Genomic DNA, 25,172 nt, shown 5'->3' with positions numbered 1-25,172 from the left:
AAAAAAAAATATATCGACAAGATATTCTGAACTCTGAATAATGTCCTGAGGACACTAAGGTATATCCTTAACAGAATTTGGAGGCATACATAACAAATTTTTAATATTAATTGCAGATGGTATAAGTGATTGTGATTATTAAATGAGGCTTACTTTCAGCCTGGTATGAGAAACATAACGTGCAATATCGTCAATGTATTTATGTTTATTTGTGATTTGCTGCGGTGCTATTACTTCTCCCGGTCCGGGGATGGGAGAAAAGGGAGCAAACAAATAGGGCCACGTTTCTAACGATATTGAACGTGGCCCCGGGTCGGATTGTTTTTTCGCTTGCCATAGTTAGCTAATCCCGGTTCTGGTTAAATAACTGAGAGAAATACATGCGGAAGTTTTTCCTGGTGAAGCTGACAGGGAATAAAATGTCCATTTCATCTGGGTAAATACTATATGGCCTATTAGTCAGAAAGGGAACAAATGCGGGTTTGGAGTGTAGCTGAATAAATGATGTACAATTGTTCGTTGTGCAAGTAGTGTAAATAATTTATTTACTTACTTACTTATGAAGCAGAGCCCTTCATGAGGAGCCGCCAATTCTGCAGGTACTCAAGAATTTCCCGAATGTTTTTACCGTGTTCATAAGAGCCATCAACTTGTTCCTATCCTGAGCCAGATCAATCCAACTCATACCATCCCATCCTACCTCTCTAAGACCCATTTTAATATTGTCCTCCACCTACTCCCTGATCTTCCCAGTGGTCTCTTTCCTTCTGGCTTTCCCACCAATCTCCTATAAGCATTCCTCGTCTCCCCCATTCGTGCTACATACTGTGCCCACTTCATCCTCCTTGCTTTGATCAAGTGTAAATAATTAGCAGTGTAAAGTGAATTATAATTTTATAAGATTGTTATAGACTTCTACTTCAAGGTTATCTTACAGCGCCGCCATTAGCGACATCTCTTATATAGCTGAACTCTCCCTTCGGACAGCTGAGTTCGATGTATGGAAGGCGCCATGTTACGCTCCAACGGCAGTAGAACTTCTGTGGGCCGCTAACTGCTCCCTCGCCCATAAGTCGCCTCCGTTTGTGTTTACACTTTGTTGCTGTGTGACTCTACGTTAGGAAGGTAAAGGGCTGATATTGGGTGCCAGTAAGCACAGAGTAGGGGGGTACACGGTAGCGTAGTTAGTTGAGGCACTATACTACAAGCCGGAAGGTCGCGGGTTCGAGTCTCGATGAGGTGGACTTTTTCAATTTACTTAATCCTTCCAGCCGCACTATGGCCCTGGGTTCGACTCAGCCTCTAACAGAAATGAGTACTTTGAATCTTCCTGGGGGTAAGTGCGGCCGGCGTGTAAGGCTGACAACCTCACCGCCATCTGTGAACTGCCTGTCTAGAAAATGTAGGAGCCTCAACGTCTCACAACCCTATGGGCCTTCATGGCCTGTTACAGGGATAGCTTTAAAAGAAGGACAGAGTAGGGTGCTTACAATTAGAGGTGGTGCAACTTGTATAAGTGTTGGATGGAGATATCTGGCTTTGCTCAGGATTCAGTAGGTCAGGCATCTTATCCCGCAGTCTTAATAGGCCTTGCTCCGGCAGGCAGAAAGTACACTGATGCTACACACTACTGACATACCAAGACGACAGTCTGCACTTAATAGTTATTATTTATAAAAAACCGAAATTGCAGGTACACTGGTTGGCCTGCAAATAATCTTAACTATTGTTATATTTTAGCGTCCTGTTGCACTGATTTAAGTCCATGATTTATTTAAACCGTCTTGCAGTGCATACACTCATTTATCTCCTTCTCTTCCTTGCACTACATGTTTCGGCATAACAATGCCATCTTCAGGTGCTTACTTATCCACGCCAAACCAGTTCATTGCATGCCTTGTTCTCATATTAAAATAACCAAAATATGTATCTATCATATACATTGTCAAACGTTAAAAATATTAAAATTGTTCAGGATACCACATCGCTACGTCGCACCTCACTACGCCAGTCACGCCCATTCTCCTCTGTTGGAGCACTCCTTCACTGTCTTGTATGTGTTGTGCTTTTGTTCTGTTTAACGTTTGACAATGTATATGATAGATACATATTTTGGTTATTTTAATATGAGAACAAGGCATGCAATGAACTGGTTTGGCGTGGATAAGTAAGCACCTGAAGATGGCATTATTATGCCGAAACATGTAGTGCAAGGAAGAGAAGGAGATAAATGAGTGTATGCACTGCAAGACGGTTTAAATAAATCATGAATCTTAACTATAAAATTCGTTTTAATATTGTACCCACTCTTTAATTATTTGTCAGCTGCATTTCAGTCTGTTAAGTTAAGGAACTCGGACTGATACAAACAAACGTTTAAGTCTGTATAATTTTGAACTTAGCCGGAGTGATGCAGGTTCTTACCCGTATAAGTCAGAAGTTAAAACCAGAGTCCTCTAGGAAAAGATCTATGTATTTGAAGCATCGAGCTTCTCATATACTCAACTTCCAACAAATTGTGTGTGGCTGGAAGGATTAGGTCAATTGAAAAATTCAATGACTTCATCGGGAATGGAACCCGCGACCTTCCGGCTTGTAGCATAGTGCCTCAATCAATTACGCTACCGCGTGCACCCAAATTTACGTTTCAATCTGCTGTTTAAACATTTGTTATGTGTATGTAGTGATCTATTCGAGGTACTGTCCATGCATTTGTCTGGAGGTACTGGGAAAGACCACGAAAAGGCACAGTCAAAGTAGCTGCTGTCACGGCCGAGATTCTATCCGAGTTCCTCCTATGCGCGAATATAGGTTCTTGCCGCTACGGAAACTCTCTCGATCCTTGTACTGACACCAAAGTTTAGTCGTTTGCTGTTCACATATGGCAGGAGCGTTCTAATATAACATGGATGGTGTTAACAAAGGCAGCAGGTTGGTAGCATGGTTTTGTTCTTCACAGCTTCAAACTTCCTCCATTCTGCTGTGATTCTGTGGCTGTAGGTACGAGCCAGCTAAATTTAATCAACACATTCCAACAAGTCCAAGTGGACCACATCAAACGGTTGAGCTCAAGTTCATCATAACTGGACACAAACTGTGCCTTGTTTCTAAATGCCGCTTACACGTGTAACTCTACCTCGGCGCTCGCTTGTGGTATGGGTCATGTTCTGCCCCGTGACTTTACAGCCTCTGCTAAGTGATGGATGTAGGGGGGACCACTTTAGTGAGGAGAATTCAGTGAATATTTTAAACTACATTACCTCCCGCTGCGGTAGAGACTGCTTATCCACACTCCTGCTCTGAATATTTTCCTCGTGCTCGTCTGCGCATTCTCCCAAAGAACACAGGAGGAGGACTCATCTCCCAACAGCAATACTTCCACTGCCGTCGCTAGTCCGCAACACCAAACACACGCACGCAGACAGCTTGGCAGCTCCTGACGAGAAGACAAAATATAGAAATGTCAGTGAAGGAATCTAGACCTAGGATCCGTTTATTAACATTATTGTAACTTTGCTACAACACATACGTATCACAGTAAAAACTCTCATGAACTTCCACTAGTCGGACATATTTAGCTATTTGAGTAGCTTGCAATAAGTAAACGAAGACATTCTGTTCTACGAAACCGCAAACATCTCGAATTGTACGGGACGATGGGTAAGATAAGTGAGTAATGACGTGGAAATTACCTGGCAAGAAGTAGGAGGGTCTAATTTGAAATGGTAGCCCGAAATATTCTCGAGTGTCTCCAGAACCAATGAAAACACTTAGTCACCCGGCGGAGATTTGAATCCGGGATCTCCACGTTACGATACAGGAACATTTAACCCCACGAACACCAGGCTCGGTAAACACATACTGTTTCAAGACAATGTACCATAACCTCAGGAGATAACTCGTACCAACATCACTGCTATTCTCAAATTGTTTATTGTAACAAGAAAAGGCACGAAATTGCTGTATATTATATGACGCCTGAAAGCCGGATTAGTGGAGCCAGAGCGGATGTCCATTGCTAACCAAAAGCTCGCCCAAAGCACGTTCCCGCTGCAACGAATAGACACGAAAAAAAAATCCATTGCTGGGCAGAGGTTCGATAAGCAAATTTCGTGTCAACGAAGATTCTACCAAGGCTTCCACGAATACGGTCAAGCAATCAACGATTTCCATAGATACACGCTGGACTATATTAGCAGACGTGCAGAGAAGAACGAGTCATCCGTAATGTGGAGTGTAAACCAGCGGACAATGGAAGCTTAAAAAGTGACCGATTCGTAAATCAGAACCAAGTCAGTCACAGCAGAAGGGAAGACATTCCTAGTCCAGTAGGGGGTGGAGCGAGTCTTACCGGAGCTATGGACTATTAACGTTCTAATCGGTTGTAATTGTAAAGAAGTGCCAATAAATCCAATCATCCGATCCAGAACTCGATATATTCGCCGCTCAAACCCCTTAAAAGTGGCAGTATATATACACAAGATTGTTCATGTGCTCCCACACATTGAAGTCAAGGAGGCTGAGGTACGATTTATGGCGCCGGTACGACTCTGCGTTCCGCCCCGTAGCAACCACGAAAGTGTTTAACTCATGTACATCATGAGAAGCGGACACTTTGTACTTTCGTTTGCAGGAATAAAAAGTTCATGGCGTATATAATCACTTGCGAAAAGGAAGTTTAATTCTTGTTTAAATAAACGTGATGTCATCATATCAGCTTTACTTTGCCTATCCACAGCTCCGAAAGCACTGTGACCCCAAGGTGATATAACATTTCTTCACTCAGGATAACCTCGGGAATAACACCATTAAATTGTGAGACGAAACGTCCTGCACAGAAGTAGTAATGATCATTCCTTGCCTCAAGTTTCGGATAGACCAGTCTGCTTGTACCGGTTCTCACGGTCCCTTCGCTCGCGGATTTCTTATTTTTCCTTCTACCCTGAAGATGGATGCGATACGTTCCTCCGAAACGTCGGTTAACATTACATCTATGCTGTACCACATCCCAGAAGACTGCTTTCTTCATAGTCACCGCCGTGAAAACCTCAAATCTTACGCAATCATAAGTTGATTCTATTCCAAGAAATCCGCAGGATGTCTTCTGGAAGATGCTTTGTCAGTTTCCAATAAACGTGATTCAGCTATTGGTACCGATGGCAGAACAAGTGCACATACAATAGCTAGTTTGCTTTGGCGATTTTATGCTTTCATCTGTAATCAGCGTTGAATAATCTCATAAACAAAACTGATGAAGCCACAGAAAGTTCAATGTAAAATAATCAGTGCAAGAACCTGGATTTCTCAGGTGGCCTACCGCCTCGGCTAGGGGACGGACAACCGCAATACTGGGATTACATCCCCGGTAGGGGTAGGAGATTGTTCTCATTTCCACAGCCACGGACAGGAGCCCACTCGGCCTCCAATCCAGTGGGTGTTACAAAACCTCTTTCTTCCGGAGGCAAAGCGACAGGGAAGTGAATCTCACCATTCGCCTCCATACCTTGTAGTGCCGAGGTTAGGAATGCGTGGAGATATACCCCCTCCCCCATACGTCTTCATGTGACGCTTAAGAAGATGACAAAAGGTGGAGTTTCGTCACGAAGGCTGTATTCTATGTTACATTTCTAGTGTCCTGGATATTACGGGCCATCAACTCACGCGGCGCCTAACTGACGGGCCAAGGACTTTACAGGTGAACTGTGTTCTACAACTTGGCGTTAATACTGTGGCATGTAGATATGTTGCTAGGCACCCACCGCGAAAAAAGAAGCTATATAACAAACTCTGCTAAGTAACGGCTTTACAAACAAATACCTTTCCACGACAACAATTTCACAGTAATAATGGAACGGTTTTTTCTGAGCTTTTAGTACCGAGATGTAACAACCAGGATCAGTTAGCAGATGCAGTTAGTTACATAAGCCCTGGGTTTCAATCGTTGGTAGCTGTTGCTGTTAGCAGCTGCTAGCTGAGACCGGGGAACATTTCGGCAACTCAGAGGAACAGGAATATCCACCATTTGAAACCGCTACCAGGCAACGGCAACTGAAGGCTTCATTGTGGATACTAGTGTGTGTATGTGTGTGTGTAATAGTGAATTGTAAAGTGTGGTCACGCGCTTTAACAAACAGACCAATAAATCGATTTATCAATCCAAAAGCCGTCCACAGGGACACTCCATATCAATGGTAATATGTAAGCCTGTGTTTATTGAGTTAAAAATTCAGAGAAACATGACCAAACATGACAGGTTACTGGGACGTGTCATATTATTTGCTTCTATATACAAGAAAATTTTGTATAATAATAAGCTGTTCAACTTGGTCTCTGACATTGTGGGAGGAACATAGACTGAGGGCGTTTGAGAACAGGGTGTTGAGGAGAATATTTGGACCGAAGAGAGATGAAGTGACAGGAGGTTGGAGAAAACTGCATAATGAGGAGCTTCATAACTTGTACTCTTCTCCAAGTACAATTAGAATGATAAAGTCAGGAGAATGAGCTGGGCAGGACATGTAGCACGAATGGGGGAGACAAGGTATGAGTATAGGATATTGGTGGAAAAGCCAGAAGGAAGGAGACCACTGGGAAGACCAAGGCGTATGTGGATAGAAAATATTAAAATGGATCTTAGAGAGAGAGGATGGGATAGTGTTGATTGGATTTATCTGGCTCGGGATAGGAACCAGTGGTAGGCTTTTGTGAAAACGGTAATGAACCTTCGGGTTCCATAAAATGCTGGGAAATTCTTGAGTAGCTGCAGAATTGGCGGCTCCTCCAGAAGGGCACAGCTCCATGAGTAAGTAAGTAAGTAAGTAATAAGCTGTTCACCTTGCCAGGGATGTTAATTTCAGCCACGGTATCAAAGAATCAGGAAACAGATGGAGAGTAACGGGTACAGTAAAAAGAAAAAGGACCGTAACGAAACTTTATTTTCTATTTTGGTAACTTTGTAACAACAAAACCCTAAGTTCCAGAATCGCTAATGTGGAAGTCCGCACTGGGCCGTATTCTAAGCCAATTGATTCCAGCCGAGACGTTTGTCCCATATTTTCTTCAAGGTAAATATTATACATCTTGCAGGATGTGAGCTTTTCACAGCGCTTATTATGAAGAATTGTCGTCACATTGGATATAACGATGTGTAAAAACTCTGTGACCTGTAGTCCTCAAGCAAACTATACCGACCGAGCGACCGCCGCTTGTCGGAGAAGTTAGTGCCAACTTTAGCCGATAGAGAGTGTCGCGTCGTCAGCGCAACGAATTCCCACGGCCGTTAACTTCGGATTTCTAGACCAGAGCCACTGTTTCCTTGAAATAGCTCCTCAATTATCATCACGAGGCTGAGTGGACCCCGATCCAGACCCACTACTTCTCAGAAAAAATCTAGTAGAGCCGGGAATCGAACCCGGACCTCTGGATTTGTAGCCAGGAACTCTGACCATTAGACCACAGTCCGCTGAAACTAAACTGGCCTCCGGGGCTCGCTCTGCTTGCCCTCTGCTTGAAGCAATTTTTTCTTGCTGGGTTTATACTCAGAGAAGTGGAGATGCCATGTTCCTAGAAAACGTCGATAGAATTTCAACGCACTGCACCTCATTATATCTCAGAAATATATTTTTTTTTTCTTGGGGTTGGAGTGAGACCGAGTCCACCTGGTACTGCGGTCACTGTTTGCCCTATTGTACCAGCCCCGGTTGATAGATAATAATGAATGTGGAGCAATCAGTGGAATGAGAATTGGCAGGGGAATCGAAAGTACTCTGAGAAAACACGCCTCAATACCACTTTGTCCACCACAAATCCCACATGACCTGACCTGGGCTCGAACCCGGGCCACCGTCTGAGCTTCTCTTGATTGCCAAAGAGACCCCTTTCCTGCTAATTAAAGCTACCGTCTACGTAGCACACTTTTCCACTCAACTGAAGTAACAGAACAAAGGCTGAAAAGGGGTTACAGACACATTAGCTCTGTCTCTTGTGCTATAAAGGTGACGTGTATGAATTCCTTTTGTGTTCCATCAGAACTAGTCGGAAGTTTGAATGGAAAATAAAAACTGCTTTTAAACGTAAATAAGCACAATAAAACGCCCACACTTGAAAAGCGACGTGTAATTGATTGTGCCTTGGGTTTCCATTTTGTGGGGTCTCCGTTGCGACAGGGGACAGGGAATTACTTACCGCCCGGTGACGTAATGTGAGGCAGATCTCCAGCCAGCAGGGTCCAAATCTCTCAAATATATCTCACTGACTTGAATAAATACTGAACCTGTCACACTGCAGTGTTCCCCATTATTCCTAATTTCTGTCCTCTCATAAGATTGGCATCCCATGGTGTTCGCATGCAGCAAACTCCAACCTTCAACGAAGCTTGTGCTATTTCTTAAATTCTTCGTCTACAGATTTTCGTCCTAGCAATTTAAGGCGCTCATAATCTTAGAGTACTCATAACATGTGCAGAGAAAATAAAGCATCGTATTTTCAATTCCAGAGAAAACTGCATAATGAGGAGCTTCATAACTTGTACTCTTCTCCAAGTACAATTAGAATGATAAAGTCAATGAGAATGAGGTGGGAACGGCATGTAGCACGAATTGGGAAGAAGATGAATGCATATAGGATATTGGTGGGAAAGTCAGAAAGAAAGAGACCACTGGGAAGACCAAGGCGAAGGTGGATGGACAATATTAAAATGGATCTTAGAGATATAGGGTGGAATGGCATGGATTGGTTTCATCTGGCTCAGAATTTGGACCAGTGGAGAGCTCTTGTGAACACGGTAATGAACCTTCGGGTTCCATAAACTACTGGGAAATTCTTGAGTAACTGCAGAATTGGCGGATTCTCAAGAAGGGCTCAGCTCCATGAGTAAATAAGTTTTCAATTCCATGAATTGTTTCCAAAAGGAGAAGTTCGCAGAACTCTTTAAGCGCACCTGGATTAAACGGATTTCGGATATAACGGACCAAATCTGGCTGTGTACAACTGTGAATTTTCAAAGTCGTTGAGACATTAAGGACGTTTTGTCGTTACAAAATAATTTTAATTACGTAAATAATGAACCACCAGCATAAAAAATACCTTATTTAACATAATTTTGTGTTTCTAGGCGTATGTTTATTTCTCACAGTATACACGTGTATATATATATATATATATATATCATGACGTACTTCCGTGAATGTCCATTCGCTCGCTTATAGCGGACATTGGCGATTGTGAATATCTCCCCAATTGGTACATTATAAAAAGGGTTTACTGAAATATAATATTAGTTTTCTAAAATAAAATTCAACGTTTGAAAATTATAGCTGACATACAGCACAGCTCGAATTTATTCTAACTAACTAACGGAGCTGAGCTCTTCTTGAGAAGCCGTCAGTCACGCAAATACTCAAGAACTTCCTTGCATTTTATGGAAACCGAAGGTTCAGCAGGTGGCTGCTCCCGCTGCTTCCTCGCTCCCGGATTTTTATACCATGAAGATAGAGGCCATTCGTTCCTCCGAAACGTCAGTTTACACATTTTCTACACGGCGGCACATCCCAGAAGACGGCATTCTTCATAGTCACTGCCGTGAAAACCTCAAATCTTACACGAAGAAATATATCTCTTTGATTAATGGTAACTATTACTGGTAACTGTACTGATTATGGTAGCCGATGAGGGAACGGATGTAGCAAGTCCTTCGAGTGGAGGTACCTAGTTCGAATCCTGTTATTGCCGCTCTGAATCCCATTTCTGCAGATTGGTTTAGCATGCGACCATCCAGAACATATCCCTTCATAAGAATGCTCGCCATGCAACGCCTCCTGAGAGTTCATAAATCTTCCGTGACGGTTACAAGAGCACGTGCCACACTACGTGTCATTCGACTTCACAATATTGGCGTCTTCTGGGAAATGTTCGAAACCTGTAGCACATTGTGTTATTTTAACTGGCGAGAGCGCTCTATGGGGACTGCCAGCGGTTAGTAAACTGCATGTCTGTAGGTGACACGCATTTCTGTAGACATGCGCAGCGTAATTGTTACATTACGTCACTTTGAAGGAAGAGAGATCTGCTTGTACACTCGTCTGCAGGAGGATTATGGTTGACAGGGCGTCTTTATGAAGCTGTAGGCTCTATACACCACAAAATATCCTTCTTGCAAACACATTCCGTTAGCTGCTTCAGGACTTCCAAGATTTATGGAACCCGAAGTTTAACTCTATTCAGAACAGACCTCTATTCGAGCCTTTACTGTAATTTTAGTCCAAAAATCATGGTTGCTTCCACTCAATATTATTCTCACTTCTACGCCTGTCTTCTGCATGTAGTCTCCTACACGGAACTCCCTGGAACAAACCGCCGTTGTCATAGTTCAGGATTTGAATTTTCACAGAGATGAGGAGTTTTTTCTTTCGGGATGTAACGCCGTGCAGTCCGTTCGAAGTCAACCGACGGTTAGGAGGAAAATTTTGCTTCCATCTTCAGAGTCGAAAAATAAGCTACTTAAGAAACGAATACGAAATACGTTTAGGTAGCAAGGAGTTGTACTTTGTAGCTGCTTCATGATGGTTTCTAATCAACGATTATTTTCGGGTAAATCGTTTGTCTATACTCCAGTTTTATCCATGTTGTACGGTTTAAAGGAAGTTTTGAATTACAGATTATTCTACAATTTCCTTGACTAGGTCGAAGTACCCTTCAACAATATTCATATTTCTCCGTTCTTCCCTTATCTTTCTTAGCACCTACGGAGAGTTGAGAGAAAAGCACACATTCTTCTGTTAAGACGTTGCGCAGAAGCATTCGCCTGTTTTTTTAATTCTCTGTGGATGTTTCAGTCCCGTCTTCAGAGAAAGATGTAAGCTGTCATGCGATCCTGATATGCGATGCAGCGGGGACCTCTTCTAGCCAGTTTTAATCTATCACAGGAATCCAATTTATTCTTCGTCACTAAAAAACATTCAGTTCATCATGCCCTGGTTTCGATTTTTCTCCAATTTTATTATTTTGGATTATCTGCTGTACGCGAACGGCTTCAAAATATTTTTGGAGGGTTGTACTGACCTAATCCTTCCAGCCGCACTATGGCCCTGTGTCGACTCAGCCTCTAACAGAAATGAGTACCAGGAATCCTCCTAAGGGGTAGAAGGTGGCCGGCGAGTGAAGCTTACAACCTTACCGACATCTGTGAGCCGACTGTCTAGGAACTCATGTGCTTCCACGGTCTGTTACAGGGATATATTTACCTCAGTGTTTATAATTATAAACATCACTGACTCAGCTCGAATAGCTGCGTTGACCACGCAACACGCTCTATCCGCTAAAGTTGGCACTAATTTGGCCGACAAGAGGCAGTCGCTCGGTCGGTATAGTTCGCTTGCGGAATAAAGCCACTGAGTTTGTTTCTTGCCATATATTTGCATGAGTGACCAGAATTCTGTTAACCCCACAAATGCCCATTTGCCACAATGGAAAACTCCATTTAAAATTCCATGGAAAGGAAATGGTTTCCTAAGGTCTTTCAATGATGCCGCATTGACTTAGCAACAATTCTATCGTCTTCCCTCTTCTCTGAATTTCATGAGTACAGGTAAAACACTTAACATTTACTGGTATTTCAGTTTCCATGTTCTGTTTATAAAATCACTCTTCTATTCAGCACCTCTCAGAGCGCTATGCAGAAGCTCGAGACACACAGGTTGAGAACCCCTGATGGAGACAGAAGCAGCGCTGTTAGGTCTGCTGACTGTGACCACATCACACCTAATACCGTCATGATATCAGTAATATAAAATAAAACGATTCGATATCGACACTCGGATAAAGTAAAAAAGTGAAGTAAAGCTATCCCTGTACCAGGCCGTGAAGGCCCATAGGGTTGTGAGACGTTGAGGGTCCCACATTATCTAGACAATCGGCTCACAGATGGCGGTAAAGTTGTCAGCCTTACGCGCCGGACGTGCTTTACTCCCCAGGAAACGAATTTAATTAATTCCTGTACTCATTTCTGTTAGAGGCTGAGAGAACCCCAGGGCCATAGTGCGGCCGGAAGGATTAGGTCAATTTAAAAAATCCAATGACCTCATCGGTATTTGAACCAGCGACCTTCCGTCTTGTAGCATAGTGCCTTAAACACTGCGCTACCTCGTGTATCTGAGATATTCATATGAAATTCCATATATTCTGAAATCCATACAAGCACTCTGTTGGTGGAATGACCAATGAGTGTACGGTGGAGCGAGCAGCTGTCGCTACCCATTCATCTGTGAAATATCTCAACTTCTCTTGATTAAATGTCACACTCATTTGCGATTAATATACAAATTACATTCTGCTCACAACTGAAGCAGAAATATCAAAAGTTTAAGACGATGGGAGTAATTGACTTTGCGGTGAACGCGATGAAGTTCCTAGTAATTGCATTCAAATTAATTCTACAGAATAAAGAAAGCATTCTGAGGCCATTTTTGCTATCTAATTAAGTTTTTCATTCATTCATCCATCAATGGCTCTACAGCCCTTTGTTGGGCCCTGAGTTCTTCTTCAGTTTCGTAATCACTTTTACACAGTCGTAGGACTCCTTGGACGGGTGATCATACCGTCCCAAGGCAGCTACCTACCCAGGACAACACAAAAAATGAATAAGCGCACACACAGACACATGCTTTGAGGGGGATTTGCGCTCACGGTCCCAGTATTCGAGAGAGAGAAGATGTTTCGAGCCTTAAGGCGCGTCCACCATTACTCGTGCTCGTCGGGAGACTCGTCTGGCTTTTACTTGTGCCCGTAAATCTTCGTCCACACTACTTCAGTTGCTGGCCAGGCTTCGGCGCGTGAGGATCCGTATATTTACTTGTAGTGTGTATAGGCTGTAGTCGTATTTTAATTTGTTGGCTATAGTTTTTAAATTAAACATTTGCTTGTCTCGTGACTTGTCATATCGTCCACATTGCTCGCGAGCATAGAGAGTCATACGAGCACGAGTAATTTGGACGCGCCTTTAGACAGCGCAACCACCGTCATCGACAACTTTGTTGTCGATGACAACCTAACACAAACACAGAATAAATACACAGAGACATCCATGCCTTCAGTGGATTCGAACACACGATCCCAGTATTGGAGCGGGGGAGGACATGTAGCACTAAATCACGCTCACTGGAACCCAGCAGTAAAATTATGGAGCATCAAAATGCTGATTGTAATAGCTGGGCTACAATACACAGAAACAGAAAGAACATCTCAAGAGATGGATGGATCCCGCATTCCTCACCAGACTGTAAACTGAAACAAATGCAGACAGTCAGATGAAAGTACGCAGGGAATCATATATGAGACCGGAACAGGCTAATGTTTGATACCTTGAATGAATACGAACAGTTGAGATGAATTGAGCACGCTGCATAAGATCTTGCCTCTGGTAGGAATGAAACAGACTGTACCTTGTAGAGGCGTGTTTGGGAATAAGTTTGCAGTCATACGAACTGCATGTTTATGTTTGTAAACAATGCACCTTAGAATATATTGGTCTGTCTATTAGTCAATAATTATTAGCCATATCTGTAAAATTGTCTGTGTATCACCACCTACGCTACTTCCACCACACACGTGACACTCAGAATGTTACTGGCGTTTTACGATCTTCTAATGTTCGCTTATAATTTGGACGATCTATGTCAGAAACAAGAAGCAATAATTTAACTCTTTGCATGTTGGTGTTTACAGTTCCAAGGAACTTATTTTACTCATTAAAATAGCCAGAAAGCCGGTCACGGTAGCCGAGCAGTCTAAGGCATATACCGTCTTCGCTCGACTGGAAACCGGGATCGTGGGTTCGAATCCTCAGGGCATGGATGTTTAGTTTATGTGTGTGCGTTTTTCTGTGTTTGTGTACAGGTAGATGCATAGCGACGAGCTGATCACACGCCCAAGGAGTCCTACCGAATGTGTAAGATCTAGAAAAACCGAAGTGAACGGAGAAGTTCATGGAGGTAGGCCTAGGCTCACTGGGGCTGTAGTGCCAAGGAAAAAAATAGCCAGGAGTGCTTATTTTAATTACGGACAGTTGATGGGACATGTATCCTTCTCACTGCAGCACCACATAAACAAGATCTGTGAGGGCCCGGCATATGCAAGGCAACGGATATGAGTATCGTGGACAACATGGAAAGGACTGAGTGTGACGAGTGTTGCTGAGATATTAGGAGTTCACGAGGCGTTGTTCATGATTTTTGCTGGTCTGCTCTCGACCGTAGCTCTGAACGGGACCTTTCAGTGTTTGTTTCTCTGGCCCTAAAATTTTAAAGCATTTACATAAAATAGGGGAGTAATAGAGGAAAACTACCGTCGATACTGATTTTACTTTGACATGTAATTTTGTTTTTGTATCGCTTGTTCCCATAGCAATACAATCTTTCCATTGCCGAGGGCAGTCTTCAGCTTGCTCGGCCGAGAACGTCGTTTATTTTGTGCAAGTAGTGCGGATGGAAATAAGGGAACAGTAAAGACACAGGACAAGAAGAATCAGGAGGAGGAGGAAGAGAGGAAGGAGAAGAGGAGGACAGAACAAGAAGAATTTGAAGATGAAGGAGAATGAGAAGAAGAAGAAGAAGAAGAAGAAGAAGGAAAAGGATGACGAGGACGATAAGAAGGATGAGAAGACGGAGGAGGAGAAGAGGACAGGACAAGAAGAATCAGAAGGAGAAGAAGATGAAAAAGGATGACGAGGACGATAAGGATGAGAAGAAGGAGGAGAAGAGAAGAGGAACTAGGAGAAAAGATGGAGGAGAAGAGGAAGGAGATTATGAGGAAGGGGGAGACGAGCAGGAAGGTGGAGGAGGAAAGAAGAAAGGAGAGAGAGCAAATTGGAAGGAGCAGACGACGAAGAATACGAGGAGAAGAGGAGGAGGAAACGAGGAGACAGGCGGGGAAGATGAAGAAGAGGAAGAAGAATACCTCGTCTTCTCATGCTTCTGTGGTCACATTCCTTTCATGTGCCTTCTGTATAAGAAACACGGTTGGTCATGTCTGAATATGGAGGCCGCTTCCTACACCCATCCACAAAAAGCAAAGACCTATTGAAAAGGAAGAAATGATGCTTTAGTTTCTGAAGTAACTTGAGATTTCGCAAATATGGCTTTGAAGAACTGTTGAATTAGCCTTATTGTACTTGGGAGTCGAAAGGAAATCTCTGAAATGTCAATAATTTATACGAAAGTATTCAGAAAGCATAAAGGGGGAGGAATTTTACCCCTCTCAATTTTATCATTATTTTGCAATATTACGGTTACATTATTTCTGTGAATACGAATCCATCAATGCACGGCTTATTCTCCTGTTACATGAGTTTCCAGTCCGGAGGAGAGCGCAGATTTCTCCAAGACGTAGCTAACCACCTACCAGACTACACGCTGCAATAGCCCAGAATAACAATGTTCTTCACTTGGTCTTGCGAGATTTCTTAAACTATCCATGCGGTACTGAAGGGATCCGGGATAGGTTAATCAATAAATTAATATGCTATACTTTGGAAAATCTACGAATTGAGGTTCGTCTCTAGGGAGGGGCAAGTTCGGACAGACTTTGGAGCCCACCCAACCTCCTATTCAACGTTCACTAGAGAAGGCTTCTCCGGGGAATGAGCGACGGGCTCTTGAAGCTGTCCACAGTTGAGTGCTGAGGTTAATAACGACACCAACTCTTGTCTCCTAACCTCGCAAATCTTCACGGAGTGGCACTTAATTAATAGTGGACAGAAGTCCAATTTTTATAGCTACAAGCACTGAAGAGCTTACTTTCGGAATGCCAGAAGAGACTGCTCCTTTCATAAAGAAAACCAATTTGAATTTTTTCTCGAAATTCTCCATCTGGTATTGAATTCTTACTTGCAGGAATCAGTTCCTCACGCAGGTATTTTGAAGAATTTTTCTGAAATATAACACCGGGGAGTCAGTTGATATTTTACCGACGTTTCGGAGGAATATGTCGCACTTACGAGTATATTTAGGGTCTCAACTGAAGAAGGAAATAAGATCGATCACCGAAACATAGTGGCCATTAAAGGATCTGCTGTCGGATACGATTCAAAATAATTAAGCAATGCGCTCTACTACCGTCAGAACTCATACAGGCCACATTCCCCAATTCCACACAATCATAGAGCTACACATGTGACTTATTACTGTTAATCTGTATTATGGGACATGTCGCTTGCATTTTCAGGGCCTAAGTATAAGCGTAGAAAGAAAACAGCGTGAAGAATTCCTACATTTTCAGGATCTATTACAGTAAATCATTTCACGATCCTATATTCAGTCACAGAGCTATCCCTCGCACGCCAACCTTCCCGGAGACCGCAGTGACATACTGATTTTACGAAATTAAACTGTATGTTGTTGGAATAATCTGCAATAGCATAACTTTCATACCAAGTTTCGTGAAAATCTCTCTATTGGTACAAAAACTGAAAGGGGACACAAACAGAGAGCGCGGTTATCAAATAAACCTACTATTTTTCTTAAAATAAAAATAAAACAGGCTAATAATGAAGTTGGCATTCGGATGAATAAATTGTGCAGTATTATTTTTTCACAAACTGACATTTTGGCCGAAAGAGAACCTTCTGCATTATATTTGCATTTCCATGGTAAATGTTTTTATCTGTTATTGAAAACCCCACAAATTGATCTAATTGACCGCACACCGCAGAATCGCTTTCTTTCGTTGAACTTCTCAAGCACTAAACTCAGACAAATAGACTCATTACTTCTAAGTGACATAAGTCGTGTGCAGCATACAAAGTGTTAATTACTAAACCTCTTGTGCCATCTTATTTGTACTTCATCAGAAACTGTACTTTCAATGGAACTGTCTTCAAACCGTGAGTGAAACAAAATTATCTTTCTTCTTGAGAGTCTCCCTCAGCGGTACTGTCATAAACATAAGTTTTTCTTAGCTTTGTGAGGTTCCAGTTTATTAAAACTCAAAATTTAACGTCGTTAGGAACTTATCTGAGCACTTTCTGTGATCCTGATTCATTAATTTTTTCAAGCAGACTATATTTTTATTGCTAGTGGGGTGGGACTATGTCCCTTGTACTGCGGCCACTTCTGGCCTATTGTACCAGCCCAAGATGATAGGTGAGGGTGATTGTGGAGCAATTGGTGGAATGAAGATTGGCAGGGGAAACCGAAGTACTCGGAGAAAACCTGCCTCAGCGCCACTTTGTCCACCACAAATCCCACTTGACCAGACCAGGGCTCGAACCCGGGCCGCCGCTGTGGGATGCCAGCAACTAACCGCTTGAGCTATGGCGCGGCCCAAACAGACTCTAGCAATGAATAATTTCAAAGGGGTCTTGAGTGGTTTTCTGAAAACAAAAACTGTTCTAGTCCAATATAAATCGTCAAATTCTCCGCCTCTCCAGATTTTGTCTTAGAAATTGACCTTCTTCAACACAGTTAGTGTACAGCCCACAATTTGCAGTTCCACACACACACACACACACACACGGCTACTATACCCAGAAAAGCGCTCGCCAATACAATATGATACAACCAGGGAAACCCCCCCAATAAGTGATGGCCTGCACTACAACCCAGTACATACAACAAGGCCACTGGTGGAAATCACATACTGCATCTGTACAAACATAGAAATTAATCTAAATAAATCTATATCCATTGACAGAAAATTTAAGCATTTTATACTTAAAAAAACATTCAGCAATCAAATAATATCCTATAGAACATTTTAACATTTAATATATTAAGGAACGCGTGTAAACAAGCCCAAAACCTCAGTGTATAGACACCATCTCGCAATTCTCGTTTACTGTCAAGTGCCTGAGATTATAGAACGGGTTTGCACTTTCGATCAGAGCAGGCATATTATGATTAAAAAGGTGAAGTTGTCCCTGTGTTTAACTAATTAATCACTACGCCATGAAGACAAATGAGGGAGTGGATATAAAGATCCACATTTTCTTGACCTCTGTTCTAGTTTGAGGTGAGTGGTCAGCTTCACGGAACGGCCGCCTTACCCCCAGGGAAAGAACGCCCGGTTCTCAATAAATATGAGGTTAGGTGGACCCCAGAGAAGTAAAAATTCTTGCCCCCACCGAGACTCGAACTTCGACCCCTTGGTCGTCCAGCCCGTAGCCAGTCGCTATACCGACTGAGCTATTCCGGCTCTTACACTATGAGAAGGACGAAGGAAATTTATATTTTCACTTCGATTTTACATTTTAAACAGAAAATAAAGTGGAAGTAAAACAGCTCTGTAGTGTTCATCATATAAACAACCATCTTTTGACTTGTTATTTAACGATCCCCACCCAGTACCATATTAACCACCACAAATCCCATAGGACCAGACCTGGGATTGACACCGGGCCGCCACAGTGGGAGGCCGACGAGCTGTGGCATGGCCATATCAATATCATACGTAATAAGCACTGCCCGGTTGTGCACCTGCTTCAGCAAAGCTTTCGGCTTACTGTGCGGAGCACGGATAGAGTTCTCACCCACTTTCCAGCTATAATATTGTAATTCTTTAAGGTTCGTTTTAATATTATTTTCTAGCTAAGCCGAGGTACCCTATTTGGCCTATTCCTCTGAAATTTCCCGATCAAAATTTAACATGTACTTCTCACTTCCATGTCTCCATGTCATCTTCATCTTAAGTGTAGTAGGAAAATGGTACAAATTACGAAAGTAAGAATTATATAACAATTTCTGTTGTGTACAGTAATCTGTTTTCAGGCGCACAAAATATACAGTACATTCTCAAATCGAGGGACCAAGTTTCGCACACTTACCCTCTAAAACATAAAGAGGAGTTTCATAACTTCTAATCTTCGCCAAGTATAATAATAACAATGTTCAAGTCAAGTAGGATGAAATGGACAGGGCATGTAGCACAAATGGGAAAGAAGAGGAATGCATATAGGATATTGATGAATACGGTAGTGAATCTTCAGATTCTGTCAAATGCTGGGCAATTTTTTGAGTAGCTGCACAACTGGTGGCTTCCCAAGAAGGGTTCAGTTCAGCCCCCCAAAAGAAGACTCTAACGACAGGACGGTATAGTTGTTTTCAATCCCACGATTCTGATTCGCGCATGTGTGACGTGCTGGGTTAGTTTCCATGCTGTCCTTGCGCTAGGCACACGTCACTTAATTCCCTGAATTCCGAAACGTAAATACATTCACTCCTTTCGTGGAAATACACGGATATGTGACCTCCTGAGGTGCAAGGAGGCACTGGCGTATAGGTTTCATCAAACGAGTTTCCCGGTATACATGAAACTTCATATAACTCTATACCCTAACTAATTCCACGGCATTTATATTTTGTCCTGAAATACAATCACTATTCAGAGCCTGCGATTCGGCAAGCCCCGCACAGCGTTTCAATGCAAAATGATGCGTTCCTGAACCATTTCCTGGGACCTGCCAGCAGAAATCTATTTCCGCATCTAAAGGCACATTGTCATATGACATTGTAAAATTGTTTATGTACATAGGCCTAGATATGTATGAAATATTCAAGAACTTTGTTCATATAGTTAGGCGTTCCTTACACAGAAATACCAGAGCCTGAACCGTTATATAGATTTTTGGCCCCGACATAGCTCAAGCGGTTAGTCGTTGGCTTCCCACCGCGGCTGTTCGGGTTCGATCCCGGGTCTGGTCAAGTGGGATTTGTGGTGGACAAAGTGGAGCTGGGGCAGGTTTTCTCCGAGTACTTCGGTTTCCCCTGCCAATCTTCATTCGACCAATTGCTCCACAATCACAATCACCTATCATTTGGGGCTGGTACAATAGGCCAGAAGTGGCCGCAGTACAAGGGACTTAGTCCCACCCCACTAGCATTAAATTAATTATATAGATTTTTAGAAGTATATTGCTAGGCAAGATAGGATCAAAAATTTTCACCTCTCCAAGTCATGTAGACCAGTTCTGGGGCCCACCCAGCCTCCTATCCAATAGGTACGGGGGCTAATCGCCGAGGGTAAAGCCACCTGGGCAAACTGACCATTCCCCTCCAGCAAGTGTCGAGGTCAATAATACGTGGATCAACACATTTAACTCCTGATATGTCTTCGAGGCGTAGTGCTTAAATAGTTAAGTACAGGGGTGACTTCGCCGCACCTTATAACACATAGGCCTATTAATATAAATATATATTCATCCAATCGTGACATAAAAGCCGTAAAGGAGCCACGGAATAGGCAGTATATCTTCCGTTTTTCTTGCCTCCTCTTATGTCGCGTTTTACCTTCTCTATATTCTTGAACAAAACGTAAAAGAAGCGTTTTGTCTTCTCTACCCTTGTACAGCTTAGATAATGTGGGGCCCGGGAAATAAAGCAGACAATGTTACTTAGTTTCTGTTCCAAGGGAAAAGAAACTGTTTGGCGAGGAGCATTTGCTATGTCGCCGTGTTTGTCGTCCTCCGAAACTACAGCTAATAAGCTGATTAGGCTGTCTGAAGCACCCCGAGATCACTCAGATAACGGGATTTCATTATTTTCCGACGTTTGAATATGTACGTTACTGCAGAAATGTTGGAATGAAACTTCGTTTACTATGAGGAGCTCTTTCCAGAACGGAAGATATGTGATCTGCTATGCCAAGCCTTGTATATACTGTACGTACATATGTAAATAGGAGATGTCCACAATGAACCAGACTCTTTACATCTGACTACGTAGAACGCTGAAATGTAAGATTACAAATAGAGATGGCATGTCCTACTGATTTTGACAGCGGTAAATATGACTGCGCTGGCGTGGACCAGCAGCAACTGTAAACAACACACCCAATCTCTCAGGGAGAGGATGTTACATAAGGACTATAACCGCCAGAGTTCAATTGGAAAATACAAATTCTGGTCGTGGGTCTCAAGGGGCTTGTCGCCAAGACGAACTTATTGGCGTTAACCGCCAGTCGTAAAGTAACTCTGTCCCTGAGATGAGAGTAAACCGCCACTCGTAAAGTAACTTCGACTCTGAGTTGAGGGTTTGCAGGAACTTTAAAAGACACACCCGTCTTCTCGTCAGAGAGGACAACCCACATGAACAAGCTCGCAACGTCTGACAGTAACAAAAATCTGGTCTCGGGGCCCCAGATGCGGCTTGACACCAAGACAGACTGGCTGACTGACTGACCGTCAGTTGTAACGTAATTTTTGACGTCGGCTAAGACTTTGCTGTAGTTAGCCGAGTTGAGAGAAGTGAAGAGTAGTTGGTGAGTGAGTCAGTCGAGAGTTGCTGCAGCTTAGGCCGGTGACACTTCGGGAACCCAGAGGAAGGGGAACGTCCGCAGTTGGAAACCGCTACCGAACAACGGCTAGGAAAAACTTCGTATATGCTGTAGTTTGGAGTGTGTAATTCAGTGACACTGTCATAGTTATTTTTAGTTATGATCTGTAAGTTTTGAATAAATCCAATTACCATTCCAAACCCCGTCTGTAGTCACACTACATGACACTATCATGAAATTTCAGATGTGTGTGAATTACCTTTAACAGGTAAGAATTACAAATATGTGACAGCGTGAATCTTTGAGATTATATCTGCCGAATGAGAGACAAAAACTTGACGCTGGAACGGGTAAGTACACTCTGCCAACCTAAATATGCACACTTCTTGCTGGCTTCACTCAGACATAGCTTAGGTTTCGGAGGACCGTGCTGCCTCCATGTTAGCGATACTGAAAACAGAGGCAACCAGTTCCTTCTAAACTGCAGTAAATATCTTTCAAACTACAAGGGTTACAGCTAATAACCCATTATCATCTCTGTTAGGAGCTGAAATCTTCAGTTCTGTCGTTACAGAAGAAGAGCTCTACAGTCAGACTGAATCTGGTTACTGCCTTCATTTGAATTCGCTTTAGTTCCTCAATTACCACCATTTCAATAGCACTAATTGGGGATTTCATCACTAATAATGATCTGCCGGGTATGAAGCATGAAGCTAGAAATCCAATGCTCATAGCGTATGCTCAAGTCCTGACTCACAACCAAGAATACCTGTGTAGGATCTCTGACAAAGGCAACTGCCTCAAACAATTTTATTTTCTGTAAACAAAGACAGTTTTCATCATTATATTTGGACACGCATTTGTGAGTGTCGTACAGCAGAAAGGGAGCCGGGGTGACGTAGTGCGTTTAACGACTGGCTACGGGCTGGACGACTGAGGGTTCGGAGTTCAAATCCCTGTAGGGTCAAGAATTTTCTCCTCTCCAAGTCGTCAAGACTGACTCTGGGGTCCACCCAACCTCCTATCCAATGGATACCGGGAGCTATTTTCCCTGGGGTAAAGCAGCCGGGGTGTGAAGCTGACCACTCATCTCCAACAAATGCCGAGGTTAAGAAAATATGGATCCATATATCCACTTCCTCATACGCCTTCAAGGCGTAGTGTTTAATTAGTTAAGCATAGGGACAACTTTACCAACCATGTAGCAGAATCCTAATTCGGAAGGCTTAAGAATTTATGTACAGAGAGGTCACCGTATGCCCGCTGGCCACTGCGTCCAGATGCTTTCAGGGAGGTTCCGGAAAGAGCGGACATGTGTACCCGGTACCTAGTATCGGCTCACTTGTCCACATAGTAAAGGTAAGGCTGTCCTTGTGCTTAACTAATTAAGCACTACGCCATGAAGACGTGTGGGGAAGTGGATATATGGATCCACGTTTTCTTGACCTGGGCACTAGTTGAAGATGAACGGTTAGCTTCAGGCTGCGGGGTAAAATAAGTCCAGGCAAACATTGGATAGGAGGCCATGTGGGCCCCATAACCAGTCTGGACGACATGGAGAAGAAAAAATTCTTGCGCCTACCTGGACTCGAAATCTGACCCCTACATCGCCCAGCCCGTAGCCAGTAGCCATACCGACTGAGCTATTCCTACCCCCGCTGTCCAGATACCAGTAGTTCTGATCTACAGTTGACGTTCACTTATCATAAGAATACAATATCATTACAGATACTAAGACTCTGTAATTCGTTACGTATTCCCAGTATCTAAAAGAAGCTTAAATGAGAAGTTTCTAATTGGAACGCGTTTTATATATCCGGTACCAGTCTTTATAAGTTGCCTCAACTTAACAAATTAAGTTCGGTTTGAACTCCACAAAAAGTAAAGTAAGCTTGCCACTGGCCGCGCCATAGCTCAAGCGGTTAGTCACTGGCTTCCCACCGTGGAGGCCCGGGTTAGATCCCGGATCTAGTCAAGTGGGATTTGTGGTAGAAAAAGTGGCGCTGGGGTAGGTTTTCTCCAAGTACTTCGGTTTCCCCTGCCAATCTTCATTCCACTAATTGCTCCACAATCACCCTCACCTATCATCTGGGGCTGGTACAATAGGCCAGAAGTGGCCGCAGTACAAGGGGCATAGTCCCACCCACTAGCAATAAAAAATAAGCTTGCCACTTGCCTACTTATGAAATAATTATGTTAAAAAAATGCCGATCACAGCGGCCGCGCGGTCTAAGGCATGAACTGTGTTTGCTCTCTCAAACACGGATCGTGGGTTCGAATCCCACTCAAGGAATTGATATCTGTGTACGTTTATTCTGTGTTTCTGTTGTCCTGTGTGCAGGTAGCGGCCTTGCAACAGGCTGATCACTCGTCCAAGGAGTTCTACCGTCTGTGTAAAAAAGATTACGAAACTGACGAAGAGAGTAGGGCCCAACAAAGGGCTGAAGAGCCATAACTGGATAGATACAAATAAAGAAGATTGGTAAACAAAGCCTCATGGAATTTCAGAGGAGAATAATTAGCAGTATGAGGTATAAGTAATAAGGAACGTCACGGTAAGACCACATTCTCTTGTGGCAACTGTGTATTACGTTGTACAGAGCGTGTAGTAAAACCGACATATTTCCTGTCAGAAGTATTTGAAACAGAATCTTCTTCAGCCTCTATCCTGCGGTTTCTAACTCCCTGTGTCTTAGTTTGTTAGCACGTCACGTGTCTCGCATCTGCAAGTACAGACAAAACGACTGAAAGATATGTCCGGAAGAATGGTTAAACTCTTGTGCACGACAACAATTTTCATATTTGTGTTTCAGTCTACCAATTCATACTGCCTGGATAACTCCAGCTGGTCGGTGAATTGTACATGATTTATATAAACTAAATAAGCACAAATTCAAATTCGGAATTGCAAGATGGCAGCACATTCTCAACGTTCAGTACCTTACCATTCATTCAGTCAATTCATGATTCAGAACGTTCACAGCGTTATAATAATCTGAACCCGTTTTCAATCTCGCGAGCCCTGGAGCATAAAAGCACTCATATTTCATGAGCTATCTATAAAAAGCAAAAGAAATTAATTCACAGTGTGGAAACTCAGTCGCCTCTCATGATGTTATATCTCCGATAATATTGAAAATGAATAGAGAAAAAAATATAATCCATATTTAATTTAAAAACTTTCGTATGAACTTAATTTTTGGCTATTTGATGTTGTTAATTTTGGTTTCTGTCGGGTAAAGCTCAAATTGAAAATTATCGAGTTATACATCACGACTTGCAGTACCATAAAATTATTTCAACATATAAAAACAGATGTCATTAGAATCAATATGTATAATTCGTAATATTTTTATCTGGTGGAAATTTAACGGAAATTAACAAAACAATTTTTTTTACTTTGTGCAGTGTGATGTTAAAAATCGGACGAGATTTGCAATAACAGAACGTCATTTGCAATGAATGAACATAAAGGCTCATCAGGTATGTAAATTCGCAAAGAACAAAACTGGAAAATGTACGTAATTTTCCATGGTATTTCAATTAATCAATTATACTTAAAGAAAGCAGTCTTCAGGGATCTTAGAGAGATAAGATAGGATGGTATTGATTGGATTGATCTGGCTCAGGATAGGGACCAGTGGAGGGCTCTTGTGAACACGGTAACGAACCTTCGGGTTCCATAAAATGCTGGGAAATTCTTCGGTAGCTGCACAATTGGCAGCTCCTCCAGAAGGGCTCAGCTCCATAAGTAAGTAAGAAAATAAATCTTCAGGGATGTGGCACCGTGTAGATATTGTGTTAACCGACGTTTCGGAAGAACGTATCGCCTACATCTTCAGGGTAGAAGAAAAGAAAAAGAATAAATCCGCGAGCGAACCAGCGTGAGCAAGTGCTAACACCACATCTACACG

General features: G+C 42.7%; 1 long non-coding RNA gene across 2 annotated transcripts in view; it reads right to left on the bottom strand.

Moving 5' to 3' along the window:
• The window catches only part of LOC117282901, a 442,344-nt gene that overhangs the window by 321,955 nt on the left and 95,217 nt on the right, over positions 1-25,172 (bottom strand). For both annotated transcript variants that reach the window (XR_004513810.1, XR_004513811.1), the window contains exon 2: positions 3,261-3,436. This is a non-coding gene — a long non-coding RNA (uncharacterized LOC117282901). The remainder of the gene's footprint in view (positions 1-3,260; positions 3,437-25,172) is intronic.

Source organism: Cryptotermes secundus, unplaced genomic scaffold (genome assembly GCF_002891405.2).
Source record: "Cryptotermes secundus unplaced genomic scaffold, Csec_1.0 scaffold873, whole genome shotgun sequence".
In the NCBI taxonomy this organism is placed as follows: Eukaryota; Metazoa; Arthropoda; class Insecta; order Blattodea; family Kalotermitidae; genus Cryptotermes; species Cryptotermes secundus.
This window is presented reverse-complemented; position numbering and strand designations above follow the sequence as displayed.